At 60.8% G+C, this 15134-nt stretch overlaps 1 protein-coding gene across 2 annotated transcripts in view; it reads left to right on the top strand.

Annotated features, from left to right (window-relative positions):
• KCNN1 (potassium calcium-activated channel subfamily N member 1) overlaps nt 1–15134 on the top strand; it is a 67543-nt gene that overhangs the window by 11312 nt on the left and 41097 nt on the right. For both annotated transcript variants that reach the window (XM_075902761.2, XM_075902760.2), the window contains exons 2-3: nt 3206–3435; nt 4475–4598. The gene's annotated coding sequence lies outside the window, so the exon portion shown is untranslated. The remainder of the gene's footprint in view (nt 1–3205; nt 3436–4474; nt 4599–15134) is intronic.

Raw genomic sequence — 15134 nt, 5'->3', positions numbered from 1 at the left:
TGCTCACCTGATCCCCCTGCAGCAAGGAGTCCCAGGGCCCGACATTCCACCGCCCAGTCCTGGGGCACGACCAGCATTCCCTGTACGCTGAGTGCTTGGGTGTCTGCCCAGGACAGATTTAAATGCCGCCCAGCTCATCAGCAGTGTGCTCCCAGCATGCACACCTGGTTTCTACTGGTGGTGCACACCTGCACATGCCTCTGTGCACACAGAAACATTTATTCCGCACGCAGATGGAAAAAAATGAGAGGGAACATTGGTCACGACCCGTAGTTTGAAAGCCGCTGGGGTACCAAGACTCCCCCCCTCCCTTCTTAAAGGGAAAGGACCCAGCTTTTAAAAAACACGAGGAGGATGCTGGGTCCGTCCCTCTCTAAATACGTCGCTTCATTTCTCCTCCTCATCAAAGTATTAAAAAGAAACCAGAGCCCGATTTCATGCAATAAATTTGGCACAATGGAGAGAAAATGATCCGGCTCTGAGGATCTTGCCAGCATCTCCATATAGGACACTCCCCAGCCAGGTGTTTGCTCTCCACGGGTAGCAAAATATCCTGCTTTCACGGAGCCCCTTGGGCCAGGGCTGACTAGGGAAAGACGCGCCCCCACCCCCAGCTGCTTTGGCTAGGCACCAGGTAAGGCAACCAGGCCACTGCTGGAGAAGGCAGCTGCACCTCTGATTGGCCCAAGCGATCCAGGCACTAGCACGGTTATCTCCCGCTCGCTTCTGCAAGATGGGCAGAGCCACGTCAAATATTCCTCGCACCCCGTTAGGCCCGACGCCCCCAAGGAATCCTAGCACCCCGCTCCCAGCCAGGTGAGGGGGCTCTGGTTTGGGGTCTCTTACAAACAGGCGACATGTTTGTGAGCCGGGGGGACGCTTTCAGACGTGAGGCCAAATTGTAATTTTGTTTCCAAATGATTCTGAAATTTGCACTTTAAAAAAACAAGAAGAAGTGAGTCCAGGTAAAGCTAAGCAGCCTCGTGTGGATTTGACGAAGAGCCTTTCCTGATGCAAGGCACATGGGTCCAGACCAAACCCAACCGGCCTGATTCTTTTGCTTAGACCAGTTTCATAATGGGGTCCCCTTGTAGGCTCCTGTGGAGTTATTCCTGAGCTCCACCAGCGAGGGCAAGGATAGAGGGGTTGAAAGAAGACCCTGATTTTTGACAAGGAGGGGAATTAAACAGTGGAGGGCTGGTTTCTTCACACAAATGAGGGTTGGAAGGGACCAGGAGAGATCAACTCGTCCAGCCCCCTGCAGTGAAGCAAGACCAAGTAAACTTGGACCAGAGCTGGGCCAGAGGCGGTTCGGGGGCCGATCCGGCCCACTGACAGCATCTGGCCACTTTCTAGTTCTATCCTGCTGCCCCTGCCACTGAATTTCCAGGTGGTGACTCAGGCGGCAGGATCCTATTTCAATGGCTCATGGCTCCCAGTTGTGATGCTACCCAGGCAGGGGCCAGAGCCACAAGTCTTTTAAATAGCCGCAGCAACCAGGCTGGCTGCCAGGCACCGTGGTAGCGACAGAGCCGGGAGCGCTTTGCTGTGTTTTTAATTCATAGCCTGTGGCCCACACAACTCCGGGGGGAGGGACGGGGGGGGGGGCTCATCCCACAGGCCCCGCCCCTTCCACCACAGGCCCCGCCCCTTCTGCCACAGGGCCCGCCCCTCCTGCCGTAGGCCCTGCCCCTTCCAGGGTGGAGCCAGCCGTGACCATGTATCCACATTCTGCAAAACTTATTGCCCACCCCTGACCTAGCCCAGCCATGGCAGGCTTTCCTCCTACCTGTTCTTAAAAACCTCCAGGGACGGGTTTCCAAAGTCTCCCTCCAAAACCTGCCCCAGAGCTGGGCTGCCCTTAGCGTTGGGAAGTTTGTCCTCAAATCCAACCTCCATCTCCCTCGCTGCAGAGTAAATCCGTTGCTCCTTGTCCTGTCTTCTGCGGCCAGGCAGAGCCACTGTTCAGCATCCTCTTTGGAACAGCCTTGGATGCGCTTGAAGCCGTTGTCAGGGCCCCGTCTGCCTCCATCTTTTGTTCTCCAGGCTGATCCGCGTTTCCTCCGAGGCCAGGCTGTCCAGCCCTTGGATTGTTTCTGTGGCTTCTCCTTGGGACCCTCTTTAATTTGTCCACCTCCAGGGGTGGAAGTAACTGAAAATTTCTTATGGGCGATATCCTATTGCAACCCTCCTTGGGGAAGGGGCTCAGGGCAGGGAGTCGGGGGGTTACAATAAGACAGGACCTGTAAGAAATTTAAGTGGAAGGGGCAAGGGGGTTGGAGGTATGGGGGGGTGCAGGAGTCAGAGCAGAGGGTTGGGCGGTGGGGGGGCTCAGATCAAGGGATGGGGCAGGAATGAGGGTGGGGATGGGTGTGTTTGCGGGGGCTCAGGGCCGGGTGATGGGGAGAATACAGTCCTCCAGCTGAGGACATGCCTTCTTCATAAGTGCATCCCATTGTCGGCTCTCATTCAGTTGGCGATCCACTAGAAAGCCCAGATCCTTTGCAGCTGGACTAGTATCTGGCAGCCAGCGATTCCCCATGTGGTTTTCCCCCCACCCTTCTCATGTAGCTAATATATAAAGGAGAATGTTTGTAAGTTTGTGCCCCAATAACTTGGACACTATAAGAGCTACCGCAACCAAACTTGGCATGGGGTAACCGTTCATCCAGGAGAAGGTTTTAAGGTCCTTTTGGACCCGATCGGGCCCAAGCTCAAGCTGTAAAAATAAAAAAGTAACCTGTTGCGCTGCACTGCAGGGGCTGCCCCACCCACCGTAGGTCCCGTGCCCGCCGCCTGTGGCCCACAGCGTCATCCGGGACTCGCCCCCTCCTGCCTGTGAGGTTACATACGCGACCCCCTTCCCGCCCCCCGCGCTGGCATGCAGTGCCCTGACCCCCACATGCACAAAGGCTCGGGCACCCACCCTGCCCCCTGCGGCACCTGCAGCTCTGGGCACAAGCTGGGGCTCCCCTCCCGCATGTTACCCCTCCTCCACTCGGGGTCGCACCCCTCCCCCAGGAATGACGCAGACCTATATTTTAATCCCTATAGAAATCAGTGCAACTTTTCTACCATTCAAAAAAAGATAATGGACGACTGTTTTTCTACATTTTGTTCCTCCGGTTTCCCGAGCAACGCCAGGTGACTCCAGCTAGTAGTACTCTCCATGCTCTTGGACTAATTTTCATCTCGTTGGTTTCAGACCCGCTCTCCGAATGGCCGCCGTCGCTTTAAATTCTCACCTGGTCCTCTAAAGTGCTTGCAACCCCTCCCCGCTTGGTGTCTCTGCACACGAACAGGCACACTCTCCTCTCAACCAGCCAACGCGTTCATGAAAATATTGGCAGCTGCGGGACGCAGGACAGACCCCAGCCGAACCCCATGAGAAGTGAGCTATTGGTGACTACTCTTTCACGACCGTCCTTCCCCCAGGTGCGCACCCGTTTTACGATTTCGTCTAGACCACAGCTCCCTAGTTAGCTTATGAGAATGTCACTCGGGGGGGGGGGCAAGATGTGGCCCCTAGGTTGGATCTGGCCCATCAAGCCGCTGGATCCAGCCTATGAGCCATCCCGCTGGGACGCTTAGGCACAGAGCAGCCCCACTGGCCAGCTGCCTCCAGTGGCTCTCTGCTCTGGGTACTGGGGGTAGGAGGGAGGAGTCACGTGCAGATCCTGCCCCAGCACAATTTGACAGCTCCTATTGGCCAGTTTTGGAAACCTGCAGGTAAGCGCCTCCCGGCCAGATCCTGCCCCTGGCACCCCACCCCCTCCCACACCCCAACTCCCTGCCAAAGGTCACAGCCCCACCTGCCTCGGGACACCACCCAAACACTCTGCACCCCCACCTCCAGGTCACTACACCCTCCCAGGGTATGTCTACACTATAGTGCTAATTCAAACTAACTTCGTTTGAATTAGTTAATTCGAACTAAGCTGATTCGAACCAACGCATCCAGACTAAAAAACTAGTTCGAATTAACTTTGTAGTGTAGACATACCCCCAGACCCTGCACCCCTCCCTTAGGCCAGAATCCTCTCCTGAACCCAGGCCCTGCACCCTAAACCTCTGCCCCAGATCACAGTCCCCTCCTTCCCCCAAACTCCCTCTCAGACCCCACCCCCCTCCTGCACCCTAGTTCTCTACCCCGAGCTTCCTTCTGCACCCAACCTCCATGCCAGACCCCGCACCCCCAACATAGAAAAGTGCAGCCCCTGACCACTTACCAAAACCTCGGAGTGGCCCCCCCCCAAACATTATCACCCACCCCGGATGTAACTGCATCCGTACATGGGGAGGTTGCCTTGTTTCAACTGTCTAGTGTAGACGAGGCCCTGAAGTTGCACCAATTTACCTCCATTGGTGGGATCAAAGCCTCCCTTGAGTGTGAGGTTGTGGGTAGCTCTGGGCTGGCTGTTTGCACCAGTCGGGTAGCTCTTCCCAGCTGAGGCTTTCTGTGCTCTCCCCTCAGGCATGTAGGGACCCCAGTGGCCCTGCTCCTGGCTAGAAGAGCGGCTGGCAGCCCCCGGGCAGACCTGGGCCAGGTGTTCTGAAAGCCAGAGGTGATTCCAGGTGGGCGTGCTTGGCACCGGCAGGTAAGGGGGCCCGGGCTTGGGGCTCATTCAGATCAGGGATCTCCCCAGGGGAGCATTTCGGGGGCCATAAAGGGGCTGCCCTTCCCTGACCACAGGGCAGATCAGTTCCCTGCTTGCTGCCCCTGCCCCAGAAGCCAGGCGCAGTGAAATGATGGGGGGGGGGGGCAGGAAGGGGACCCCCTCCGGCTACCTCAGGAAGGGGTCCCACAGTCTGCCTGTGGAAGGGGCCCCCATGCTGCCTCAGGAAGGGGTCCCCCAGTCTGCCTGTGGAAGGGGCCCCCATGCTGCCTCAGGAAGGGGTCCCCCAGTCTGCCTGTGGAAGGGGTCCCCCAGTCTGCCTGTGGAAGGGGTCCCCTCATGCTGCCTGTGGAAGGGGTCCCCCAGTCTGCCTGTGGAAGGGGTCCCCTCATGCTGCCTGTGGAAGGGGTCCCCCAGTCTGCCTGTGGAAGGGGTCCCCTCATGCTGCCTGTGGAAGGGGTCCCCCAGTCTGCCTGTGGAAGGGGTCCCCTCATGCTGCCTGTGGAAGGGGTCCCCCAGTCTGCCTGTGGAAGGGGCCCCCATGCTGCCTCAGGAAGGGGTCCCCCAGTCTGCCTGTGGAAGGGGTCCCCCCATGCTGCCTCAGGAAGGGGTCCCCCAGTCTGCCTGTGGAAGGGGTCCCCTCATGCTGCCTATGGAAGGGGTCCCCCAGTCTGCCTGTGGAAGGGGTCCCCCCATGCTGCCTCAGGAAGGGGTCCCCCAGTCTGCCTGTGGAAGGGGTCCCCCCATGCTGCCTCAGGAAGGGGTCCCCCCATGCTGCCTCAGGAAGGGGTCCCCCAGTCTGCCTGTGGAAGGGGCCCCCATGCTGCCTCAGGAAGGGGTCCCCCAGGCTGCCTGTGGAAGGGGTCCCCCCATGCTGCCTCAGGAAGGGGTCCCCCAGTCTGCCTGTGGAAGGGGCCCCCATGCTGCCTCAGGAAGGGGTCCCCCAGTCTGCCTGTGGAAGGGGTCCCCTCATGCTGCCTACGGAAGGGGTCCCCCAGTCTGCCTGTGGAAGGGGCCCCCATGCTGCCTCAGGAAGGGGTCCCCCAGTCTGCCTGTGGAAGGGGTCCCCCCATGCTGCCTACGGAAGGGGTCCCCTCATGCTGCCTACGGAAGGGGTCCCCCAGTCTGCCTGTGGAAGGGGTCCCCCCATGCTGCCTCAGGAAGGGGTCCCCCAGTCTGCCTGTGGAAGGGGTCCCCTCATGCTGCCTATGGAAGGGGTCCCCCAGTCTGCCTGTGGAAGGGGTCCCCCCATGCTGCCTCAGGAAGGGGTCCCCCAGTCTGCCTGTGGAAGGGGTCCCCCCATGCTGCCTCAGGAAGGGGTCCCCCAGTCTGCCTGTGGAAGGGGTCCCCCCATGCTGCCTCAGGAAGGGGTCCCCCCATGCTGCCTACGGAAGGGGTCCCCCAGTCTGCCTGTGGAAGGGGCCCCCATGCTGCCTCAGGAAGGGGTCCCCCAGTCTGCCTGCGGAAGGGGTCCCCCATGCTGCTTCAGGAAAGGGCCCCCCCAGGCTGCCTGCAGAAGAGCCCCCCAGGCCTGCTCTCTGCGACTGGGGAGACCCCGTTGGCCCCCTCTGAGCTGCTGCTGCAGGGGGGGTGGGGCCGGGCAGCTCAGCCCCCCGCCCCCCGGCCAGGTGGGCCCGAGACATTTCCCTCGCTCGAGGTGGGCGTGGCTCAGCGCAGGGAGGGGGGCGCGTCACGAGGGGAGCGCTGCCCGAACCCACCAATCAGGCGGCCCGGCCCCCCCCCCCCCCCCAGACCCCCGGGGAGGGCCGGCCGGGCCATGCCGCGGCGCCCGCAGGGAGCTGTCCTTCAGCACCGCCCGCAGCGCGCCGCGCCCGCCGCCCGGCCCCTGCCCCGCGGAGCCGCCCCCTGCCCCGGCCGGCAGCCGCCTCCGCCCGGCTCCCCGGCCCCGCGCCTGCCCGCAGCCCGCTCCCCGCGCCAGCCCCGCCGCCGAGCCGGCGCAGCCTGCGAACCGCCGGCAGGGAGCCCGGCCCCGCGCAGTCTGGAGCGCTTACCGCAGCGCGGCCCCTGCCCGCAGCCAGCCGGGGGCCAGGCTGGGCGGCGAGCGGAGAAACTTCCCTAGCCCCCGCAGCCTCCCCGGCGCCCGGCAGCCCGGCCGGGGCGTCCCCCCCCGCGGGGCGAGCAGCGGAGCCCCCCAGCAGCAGGTACGCGCGTGTGTGTGTGATCCGGAGGGCGCCCTTTGCTCCCCCCTGCGCCCCTCCTCGCTCCCGCCCCGGGGGGAGTTTGGGGGGCCCGCCTGCGTATGTGTGAGATCCGGGGGGTGGCGCCCTTCGCTCCCCCCTGCGCCCCTTCCAGCTCTTGCCTCGGGGGCAGTTTGGGGGGGCCGCCTGCGTATGTATGTGATCCAGGGGGTGGCGCCCTTCGCTCCCCCTTGCGCCCCTTCCAGCTCTTGCCTCGGGGGCAGTTTGGGGGGGCCGCCTGCGTATGTATGTGATCCAGGGGGCCGCCCTTCGCTCCCCTCTGCTCCCCTCCCAGCTCCTGCCTCGGGGGCAGTTTGGGGGGGGGCCCGCCTGCGTATGTATGTGATCCAGGGGGCCGCCCTTCGCTCCCCTCTGCTCCCCTCCCAGCTCCTGCCTCGGGGGCAGTTTGGGGGGGGCCCGCCTGCGTATGTATGTGATCCAGGGGGGCGCCCTTCGCTCCCCCTTGCGCCCCTTCCAGTTCCTGCCCCGGGGGGGGGGAGTTTGGGCCCCCCCGTGCGTGCGTGTGTGGATGGCAGAGCGCACCCAATGCACCACTGTCGGGGGGGGGGGGGGAATCTGCTAGCAGCCCTGAGTCCAGCTAATCGCAGCTGAGAGATCAGTGCAGTGGGGGGAGAGAAAACCCGAGAGACCCCAGCAAGCCGGGACGGCGGGTGGGAGGGGGGGCATTGAGTGAGGCTTGTCCCCAGCACCTCTTTGTCTGAAGAGCCAGGGACTTGCTGCTGCTCAGCCAGGAAAAGGGAGCTACGTCCCTGACTCCTTGCTGTGTGGCTGGGGGGGGGGGGGGGATCTTCACCTTCCGATGGAAACCGGCTGCGTTTCTGTGCAGCCCCTGCCAAGCTGCCAAGCATCCCAGAGCTGCCGGGGTGCAGAACATCTGATCTGGCCCAACTTTGCCCCCCCCCCCCGTGGAAGTGAAGTCCCAGCCTCATAGGACTGGAAGGGGCCTGGCAGGTGATCAAGTCGCCCCCAAGGCAGTGCCCAGCCCCCTCTGGTCCGGGCCTTGCAGGGAGGTTTGGGGGTTAGGGGTGGGCTGGGCTGTCAGATCTGGGGGCCCAGCTGCTGCTCCTGTCTGAGGCTGAATTTTGTGTGAGGAGAGGGGGGGGGGGAGGGGATTCCTGGAAGTGGCTAAACATTCCGTGCTGGCGTTTGCCCTTCTCTGTAACTGGCCAGTCCTTGGGGGGGGGGGGGGGGGCTGTGAGACAGGGCCCCGGGAATGATTCAGGGAAAATGTTGCTTGGAAGGGTGGGGAGCGCTCGCTGCCTTGCTATCCCAATGTGCCCATGTCCTTACCCAGCTGCTCTCCACCTGGGGGGAAGGTCACAACCCCACAGGTGCGGGGGCCACGCCCTCTCGGCCCTTCCTGCATGGCGAAATGGGGGAGAGCAGGGTGGGCCCCTGGCTGGACAGGAGGAGGGTGGCATTGGAGCTGCGTAAGAATCCCTCTCCTCCTCCCTCTCTTCCCTTCCCCTTGCGGGTCACCCCCTTCCCTGGGCCGGTGGGTTGGTCGCAGTAGCCTCCCCATGAATTGAAATTATGGGGGGTGTTCGAATTTACGGGGGGGGGTGTCAGGGCCAATGAGGGGTGAGGCCGTGAGGGTGAAGGTGGGTTGTATGGCACCATAGTTCACAAAACTGGGGGGGTGTTGGGGAAATTCAGGGGGGCATACACCCCAATGGGGGGTGTAGGGAAATCCCTGGTTGGTCGTTTTCCTGTCCAGGGCTTCGAAAGTCCCTGGGGGAGCCCATCCGCAGAGCCGGCCCTGCAACCCCGGTTCTGGGGACGGGGAAATGGAGATAAACAGGCGAGGGGGAAACATTTCTCCGTCCTCCTCCCTTTGGTGTTGGGCGAACCCGGAGCTCAGAGACAGGCTGGAGTTTTCAGCAGACGCTTAAGTGAATTAGACACCCCCACTCCATGGAATTCCGATGGGCGGGGGGCACCCAATTCGCTTGGGCGCTTTTGGAAACCTCGCTCCGTCTATCTGGACGCGAGCCGGCGCCCGCTGGGTTCGGGGAATTGAAATCGGGCCTTTAAACCCAGCCCCGGTGGCTTCCTCTCAGCTGGACTCTTTGGGAACGAGCCGAGCAATGGAGAGGAAGGTTTGCTGCGGAGGATACAAGCGCTCGCAGGGCGTGAAAAGCCGGAACCTTTTCGGGGCGCTTTTTGCCTTTTTTGAACTTCTCAAAGGGGAGCCAAGACTCGGATTTAGAAAAGTCCTGAGCGACGGGGAGTGTTTAGTACGAGAAGGGAGGGGGGTGGGGGGAGGGAGGGAGTGGGGGGGGGGGTTAAAATCATGTCACTTCCCAGGGGGGCTGGAAATGTGGTTTGGTGGCAGGAGCCACGTAGAAAGGGCTGTGCAAGGTCTGTGTCTGCAGCTCGCTGCATCTCCGTGTCGGTATTGACTTGGCTCGCTCCGTACTTGGCTGTTTCTGCAGCGGAGTCCACTGCAGGCGCTCGGCCGTGTTATTTTGGCAGGACGCGGCGCGCAAGAGCGATTGAATCGCGCTTGCAAAGTCAGTGGATACGGCTACAAAAGGACCCCCCCCCCCCCCCCCCCCGCTCCGCCGGCAGCTGCAGGTCTCGGAAGCGGCGGGGAGGAGAAAGGAAAAAGAAAATCGAAATGTCACACGCGGGTCTTCCCTGCCTCCAGCACTGGCGGGCGGCGGCGCAGGGGAGGCGGACCCCCGAAGCGGTTCGGAACCAGGTCCAGGAAGGGAGCGCACCACATTTTGGAACGCGCTTGGTTCGGGTCCGGTCTTTTCTCCGTAGCGGTCAGTTGCGCCCGATGCAGGCAATTGTCTTTGCAGAGCAAGGTTTGCAGGACGCCTGTTACTTTCGGTGCCAGTCCAGTGGTGTCGTCCCCCCGCCCCGCTCCCCCCCAAAGTGATGGCGCCTTTCCCTGGATGGGCCAGAACATCTGGAGGGAAGCAGCCCCAGAACTGAAGTCAGATCTCCAGCTGGTGTAAATTGGCCCTGCGGATCCACCCCCTCCCTTACAGACCAGGGATGGGGGGATGTGGCCCTCTCTCATGCAGGGAGGTTGGCTCAGTGCGGAGTTTAAAATCGACCCCAGTGGATCCTGCTCTGCAGGGACCGCTCCTGGCCTGAGAAGATTTGGGAGCTGCCCCTCCTGCGGGGCCAGAGGAGGTTGAACCCCCCCCCCCCACACACACACACTCATAGGCACAGCTGCAGATGCAGGCTTCATGGCTTCTCAGCAGCCCTGGTATACTGAGGAAGGCCTGCCGCTCGGTTACCGTCGGGGGACTAGTCTGTCCCCCGGTGCGTGAGGCACCAGCCCTGCAGGAGACGGGGAGCCGTGGACAGGAAAGGTGGGATCCCCGGGATGGGGCCTGCCCATCCAGGGATAGCTGTGGGGTGCCCCCCGAGGGAGGCAGGGACGCATGTGCCAGTCTAGATTGATGTCACTGGCCTAGTTCCCGCTGTAAAGTCCAAAAAACGTTGAACTGGAGCAGATGGAGCTGAAAGCAGCAGGGTCTATAAAAAGACTCTTTTGCCTTCCCCATAAGCATGCCTGAGTCCTTCCCCTCCCCACCCACGGAACTCACCGCCGCAGGGAAAGTAGGAAAAGGCTTTGCAATGTGCGTAAGAACAGCAGAACGGCCAGACCAGGCCAGACCAAAGGCCCATCTAGCCCAGTGTCCTGTCTGCTGACAGTGGCCGATGCCAGCGGCCCCAGAGGGAATGAACAGAACAGGGATGATGGACCCTTAAGAGCATGTTAGATAGACATCTGTCAGGGACGGTCTGACAGTGCTGGGTGCTGCCATGAGGGCAGGGGACTGGACTCGATGACTCTCGAGGTCCCTTCCAGTCCCGGTGCTCTATGATTCTACGATTCTATCCTCCATGGATTTATCTAATTCTTTCTTGAACCCTGTGAAAGTCCTGGCCTTCACAACATCCTCTGGCGAGGAGTTCCACAGGTTGACTGTGTGCTGCATTAAGACATGTGCCCCACAAAAGAGGTGGGAGTGGGGCATGCTTGTGCCTCTCTCTGTCTTCCATCGACCCCTGATCCCCAGCGAGGGGTACCTAGCTCTACAATGGAGGGGCGCTAGCATATGGGCCCCACCCTGCAAGCCTTTCCCAGCTCAGCTGCCTGGCTCTGGCCGGGGCCGTATGTGAGAAAAGGCTCCTGGCAGGAAGGAAAAAGGCTTTTCAGGAGCAGGCCTGCTTCCCGGGATCTTATGACCTCCATGGAAGCAGGGAGGGGATTTCCTAGCTTCACAGACAGGTGCTTTGCAGTTCTGGGGGGCGGCAAAGCACTTCCCAAAGATGGGGTCACAACCCTCCCCCGATATAACAAAAACAGGCCCAGGCTTGGCAGGGGGTGAGCAGTGCTGTGTGGCTGAAGGTCACGCAGTGTGTCCGGCGCAGAGCTGCCCACGGAGCTGAGTGTCTGATTCCCTCTGATATCCCCACGACCCCCGTTCAGCTTACAGCTGGGGGAAGAACGCAGGAGTCCTGACTCCGCCTCCCCTGCTCCGGCCACTAGCCCCCCCCCCCCCCTATTAATGCTGGGTTTGGAGCACTACCGAGTCTAAAAACACCATGTGCTGTGTCCTTCAGCCAATACAAGGAACAGAGGGAGGGGGGCGTCTTTCGCTTTCAAGGTCAGGGCCAGTATTTCCAGGAAGCTGGGCACTTGCATGGCCGCTCAGGAGAGATTCAAATGCCCTTCCCCCCATTGTTTCTGATGAGCAGAGCGCCCACAGCGTGGTTTTGTGTGTCTATGGGTGGTGCGCATTCCCACCTGCCTTGCTGCACATAAAATTATTCCACACATGGGTGGGGAAAAAAATCCATCCATGGATGAAAAAGATTAGAGGGAACATTGGTCAGGGCTGATCTGCCCTTACCAGCTGTGTGACCTTGGCCAAGACACTTCCCCTTGCCCCCCTCTTTGGGCCTCAGTTTCCCCAGCTGGACAATGCAAGATACCCCCTGCCTAGTCATGCCCAAAAGGCACTTCTTGGTGGGAAGGGCACCCGCTAAAACCAGCAGGCAGCACAGAGCAGCCACAGGGCCTGTCCCCCTTGAAAGGATCTGTACCGAGATGCTGAGCCAGAGCCTCCGCTGGTTTCAGCGGGGACCAAGGACACCAGGCACCGTGGCCCGGCAGATGGGCCTGCATCAGCAGCTCTCGGGGCTCCTCCCGCCTGGTTGGGGGCGCAGCCCACAGTGCCGATCTCCTATTGCTCTAAGCGCTTGGTAATCAATAGAGTGGCCTGCGACAGCAACTGCCATGCCCAGCTGGGCTGCGTTCACACAAGCAGGAACCAGGGGCAGCCCCTTTGCCCGGTGGGGGCACTGCCGATTAACTTGATTTCAGAGGGGCTAATGCAAAGTTTATTATATGACCTGACCCAGCGTTTGCAGGAGCCACCATAAATGCACCAAACCCATCGCCGTTTGACATGCATGTCCCTTGTGGAAGGCTGTACAATGGGGTTACCTGGGTCCTGCTCCCATCTCTGCCACTGGCCAACTGTGTGACCTTGAGCAAGTCACTTCCCGTCTCCGGGCCTCAGTTTCTCTTCCCACCTGTTATCTGTGGGGAAAACCTCCAGGGCGGGGATTGTCTGGCACGAGGTGTCTGATCCCAGGTGGGTCTAGGTGCTACTGTAATGCAAAGCATTAAGGCGGGACTGCTGTGTGCTGGGGGCAGCCTGGACGCCTGGGGTCTTTTCATGGCTTAAGGAGGGCGTGTGGCTAGAGAGGAAGGCACGGGGATGTCAGGCAGGCCTCTTGGCTCCTAGCGCCAGTGCAACACTGGGGCAAGTCAGGTCCCCCTTCATGCCTCAGTTTCCCCAACGGTCAAAGGCAGAGAGTGCGTTCTGCCTAGGCCTGCGTCCACCGGCACCATATCACTCCGGATATGGTGTGATATCAGACTGTCAACTAGGAACCGCTCCAGGGTGGCTGCTTTGAGCAAGTCATTCCTTGGCCCTTGGACCCGAGGCCTGTAGCTGAACAGGGAATCAGCTCTCCCAGCATTTCATAAAAGCCCATCTTGAGGCTCAGTGCCAACGCCAGGCCAGGGGTGACCTATGGGTGACCTGGAAGCTTGTCCCCGGCTAGCAACCGGGCCACACAGAGCAGTCTGAGGCCGTTACAATCTGGCTCGTTAGCGCCGGCAGCAGGGGCTGGGGATCTGAGCGTGTGTGGTTACACGGGAGGCTTAACCGCGGTGTCACGGGGGTGGCCTAGGAAGGGTCCCCGCTTTGCCTCGTGATTGCGGCTGAGAAGGCAAGCGCAGGAATGGCCCGGACCCTGGCGCCTCGGGAGGGTTGGGGCTGTTGGTCGTAGACTCCCGGAGTCCTAGAGCACACGAACGGGAAGGGACCTCATCGGGACCCGCACCAAGCCCCATCGAGAGCCGGAGCGTCCCACCGGTTCTGACGCAGTCGACGCTCTAGTGGAGACTGTAGCGAACTAGCCACGCTCAGCCGGCTAGCGGGCGGGTCACCACGGCTCCAGGTTACTCGGCAGGGGATCTGCCAGCCCCCCCAGTATCCACCGTGCGGGGCGGGTCACATCATGCCCCGGGGGGAGAACAGAGCAACATCCTGAGCCTGTGCCAAGGCCGGGGCTGAGCCGAGAGGCTGCGGCCGATCTTTGCCCTCCGGTACCCTGATGTCGATGTCTAGTGATTCCTGGGAGCTGAATCCACGGGAAAGGGGGGAAGAAGAGAGACCGAGGGAGATGTCCCACCCTGCAGGGGTTCCCAGTTTTCAGCGGGGATCTCCCCCGCCCTCTCCAAACTGGATCCCAGCCAGATCCTGGCTTGATGGATGGGGGGGGCTCCATGTGTGTGAGGCCACACCCCTGGGGGCGAAGCCATGCGCTTTGCAAAACGGCGTCCCCGGCGGACAAGGTCGGGGCTGGGTTTTATCGGTAGAGGACAGAGGCCACGTTATAGGAAATCGGAGCACCCGCATTCTGCACCGGCCACCGCCAGGGGAGAAGGGCCTAGTGGTTAGAGCAGGGGCTTGGCCGTTAGGACCCCTGGGTTCTCTTCCTGGCATGGGGCAAGAGGAGAGGAGGCTAATGTGTTAGAGCGGGCAGGGCCGCTAGGGTGGCACTGAGAAACAAGGCAGTTGAGGGAAAGTCTTGGATGGGACCAGCTTCTATGGGTGGAAGAGGGTGATCCGACCTCATTTCTGCCCCTGTTCAAGCTTATCCACCTGCTTCTTCAGGATAGGAGGAGAGACTATTAAATATCTGAACCTCTCTTCCCAGTGGGAGTGGGTCCGATACAAGATTTTCGCTCCCCTACCGCATCTCTCCAATATCCTGGCACCAACACCATATGACCTTGAGAAGGTCGCTTCTGGCAAAGGGTTTAGACCCCAGCTGCAGCCATAGAAAATAAAATCTTGGAAAGTATACTTGGACAGCTATATTGGGAAGGTTTTCTTCATGCAGTGCACAGTCAACCTGTGGAACTCCTCGCCAGAGGATGGTGTGAAGGCCAGGACCATAACAGAGTTCAAAAAAGAACTAGATACATTCCTGGAGGATAGGTCCATCAATGGGTGTTGGCCAGGATGGGCAGGGAGGGTGTCAGAGGCTGGGAATGGGCGACAGAGGAGGGATCACTTGATGATTCCCTGTTCTGCTCCCTCCCTCTGGGGCACCTGGCATTGGCCACTGTGGGCAGACAGGACACTGGGCGGAATGGACCTTTGGTCTGACCCAGTCTGGCCATGTAGCTTATGGGGCTAGGTGTGCTGCTACACCAGGGCCTCTGCACCGCAGTACTGTTTTCGAGTGTCACCCAGGCCTGCGTCTCTGGTCCCCACTTTGCCGTCTGTAATGGGGGGAAGGAAAGCCAGCTGAGAATTTTTGACACCAACTTTTTTTTCCAGTGAAAGACAAAGATTCAGGTTGCTCGGGTGTGCACACGCATGTGTGTGAGATCGGCCGTGGGCTAGGGTGTGCACACGCGTGTGTGTGAGATTGGCTGTGGGCTCCAGTGCGCACACGTGTGCGTGTGAGATTGGCTGTGGGTTCGGGTGTGCACACGCGTGCATGTGAGATTGGCTGTGGGTTCGGGTGTGCACACATGTTTATGGGAGACTGGCGTGGGCTTGGGTGTGCACACGCGTGTGTGTGAGATTGGCCATGGGCTTGGGTGTGCACACGCGTGTGTGTGAGATTGGCCGTGGGCTCGGGTGTGCACACGCGTGTGTGTGAGATTGGCCGTGGGCTTGGGTGTCCACACGTGTGTGTGTGAGATTGGCCGTGGGCTCGGGTGTGCACACGCGTGTGT

Source organism: Pelodiscus sinensis, chromosome 32 (genome assembly GCF_052426305.1).
Source record: "Pelodiscus sinensis isolate ZL-2025 chromosome 32, ASM5242630v1, whole genome shotgun sequence".
Classification (NCBI taxonomy): Eukaryota; Metazoa; Chordata; order Testudines; family Trionychidae; genus Pelodiscus; species Pelodiscus sinensis.
This window is presented reverse-complemented; position numbering and strand designations above follow the sequence as displayed.